We start from the raw sequence: 3096 nt of genomic DNA, 5'->3' as shown, positions 1-3096 counted from the left end.
CTAGCAAAGAACACTGTTGATAGCCTAGTCCAGAACCTTACTAGGTGTAATAAAGGCGTTCCCTCCTGCCGATTTCCACGAGGGGGCACTGTGGGCACAGGCTTGGAATTGCCTGCTTTGTTGTCAAGGCCGCCTCTTTGCTACTCTCGGGAAAGCCTGCTGCTAGATTAACAGAGGGGTCAGCCTTTCCTCTTCCGGGAAGGTCTGCTGGGGTGGTAATCTTGTTTACAGAATTCAGCCCTCGTAGGGAAGCTGAACCTGGAGGGCTTGCTGCTGTTCACATGTGCATGGCGATGTCTACCCATCCGTGGGGCAAGGTCTCTGCAGATCCTCTGCAAACAGCATTTCTCTTTTGTAGCTGCCCAGCCAGGCAGCTTACAGTTACTTCAGAGGGCAGAGCACTAGAACCCCAGTAGCTGATTATGGCTCAGCATTCTTGCTACGGGGCCATACTGCTGAATGCCGGGCAGAAGCTATCTTCAAATTTTTGCTTTGTGATCTGGGTCAATTTTCCTTTGCCTCTGGGTCTCAGTTTCCCAGCTAGGATGAGGGAGGAGCTTTGATTAGGTGGCTATCAGCAGCTCTTTCTGTGTCTTAAAATCCTGCCATAAGGAAGAAAGGCGGAAGCCAGCAGACTGCCTTCCTCTGTCTCCTAGTCCTCTATGATGTGAACCACCCTTCAGACATGTCCTTCCCTCCTATAGCAGAAGCTCCTGAGATGCAGATCCTCTCCTCTCAAAGATAAGTGTAAATGTACACATGTAAATAGATATATACAAATCCTGCCCCAGATAGCTGGGAAGAGCCCTGCTTGTGCTTTGAACGGCTTGTGATGTAAGGGGGCTGCAGGAGCTGTGACATGACATCCATCTCTGGTGTCTGTTGAAGTAAGTCTTTTCAGGGACTTGCAAGGCAGTAAGGTGGAACCTACCAAATTGGATTTTTTTTTTCAGGTCCTTAAATACCCTGGATTTGCCTCTATATAGATTTCTATTCTGTGTTGTTTGGAAGGAGGAAAGATTTACATCATGGTGTCTCTCAGCTGCACCGTGTATTTCTTCAGGAAATACATTGCCTCAGACATTTCCCTCCTGAATACAAGGGTTGGTGTTTTTTTTTTTTTGTTTTTTTGTTTTGTTTTGTTTTGTTTTTTGAGACAGGTTTTTCTGTGTAGACCAGGCTGGCCTCGAACTCACAGAGATCCAACTGTCTCTGCCTCCCAAGTACTGGGATTAAAGGCATGCGCCACTATCACCCCGCCAAGGGTTGGTGTCTTACCTTTACCCTGGCTGGCCATTCACCCAGTTGAGTGCTGAGCTGCCCAGAAGGCCTTTGGCATTGCCCATTCTGAGTCTGTAGAAGTACACAATACTCGTGTATTTGGGATAGAGGCCCTCTGCTATTCCCACCATGTCTAGTGATATGTAGAAAGTTTGGCTAGAAATTGCCCATCCCATCATCAAGACCATTGAGACACAAGCCTCCACAGTAAATGGTACATGCTAAACAAGGCAACTGTTTCTATCTGCTTCCCCAGAGAAGCAAAGGGAAGTTTTTTTGACTCATCTAGCATCTCCACTGAAGCAGAGTGTCATTGACTTGTGAGGTCTCCGAATTTGTTAAGGGTGAGGAGGGGACTAGGCTTCAGGCTGCTTCATGCACAGTTCAAGCCCCTCCTGATAGCAGTCATTTGAAGCAGCTCAGGTGCATTTATACCATAAACATCTTACCCCTCCCTCCCCCACCCCAACACATGCATGCCTGTGGTGCTGGGGATGAAACAACCTGAGGCCTTGCACACTCAGGAAGGGAGAATGTTTTACCTGATCTGCACCTCAGCCTCTTTCCGTACATCTTTGAGTTGGTGAAGCTCTGTGGTACTTTACCCATGTCCTGGGTCATCCTGCACAGTCTGCCGCTAGCACATGTGACCCCTGGGAAGCTGAGGCTTGACATGGCAACCCTGGTACTCCCTATGACATCAATCCTGTGCACTGCAAGGAGTCCTTGGCTGCAAGTAACTTTGAATCAGCCTAGAGATCCTTGAGTAGTAAGTACACAACACTCATGTGCAAAGGCCTCTAGGGTTGGTGGATGCAGCAGTTCCCTAGTGTCAGCAATGGCCTAGATAGTCTCTCAGCTTTGCTGTCTCATGTGCCTGTTTGTTCTGTGGGATGTGTCAATCACAGGTGGGCTAAGAATGAGGCAAGGAAAAGGACTCAGTATCAGAGGTCTGAGGAGTGCTTCACTGTGGCTGACTCAGTGAAAGCTCACTCTCCTCCCAACCCCCAGAAAGTCTGGGAGAGGTCACACTGTCTCCACATAGGCCAGCTCTAGACTAGACGGTTAGTAGAGAATGGATTGGGGATTACTACCAGTCTTTGCTGTGGCAGGAGGAAAACAATGGATGCTTTGTATGATCCCTTTGACCAGAGGCCTCTGGAGCATGAGGGATATTTATTAGAAAACTGGCAGGTATTTAGCAGAACCAAAAAGCAGGCAGTGCTAGAGACTTCTCTGGGATTGATTCAAGGAAATCATTCCAGTACATGAGCAAGCTTATGCTCCAATTTCTCTATATCTTCTCTAATACTTGTTAATATCTGTAGATTGATTTAGCTTGCCCAACAGTGAAGGAGGAAGCCAATTTTGGTTTTAGTATTTTTGAGATAGAATCTTATGATATCACCCAGGCTGGCCTCTAACTGGATAGGTAGCTGAAGGTAACTTTGAACTTCCAACCTTTCTGTCTCTACTTCTTAATTGCTGAGATTATAGTCCTCTGCTACCCTGCCTGGTTTTCTATGGTGCTGGAGAACAAACCCTGGACTTCATGTATGCTAGGCAAGCACTCTACTAAGTGGGCTATATCTCTAGAGTCCTGGTTTTTTGGTTTTTTGAATTAAAGCCTCATTGTATGATTCAACTTGGTCTTGAACTCACTATGCTGCTTTGCAAGTTACCGTTCTATTGCTGTGAAGAGACACCATGACCAAGGCAACTCTTATAAAAGAAAACATTTAATTGAAGTTTGCTTATAGGTTTAGAAGGTTAGTCCATATTCATCATGGAAGAAAGCAGATAGGCATGGTGCTG

The sequence above is a fragment of the Cricetulus griseus genome, assembly GCF_003668045.3.
Source record: "Cricetulus griseus strain 17A/GY chromosome 1 unlocalized genomic scaffold, alternate assembly CriGri-PICRH-1.0 chr1_1, whole genome shotgun sequence".
In the NCBI taxonomy this organism is placed as follows: domain Eukaryota; kingdom Metazoa; phylum Chordata; class Mammalia; order Rodentia; family Cricetidae; genus Cricetulus; species Cricetulus griseus.
This window is presented reverse-complemented; position numbering follows the sequence as displayed.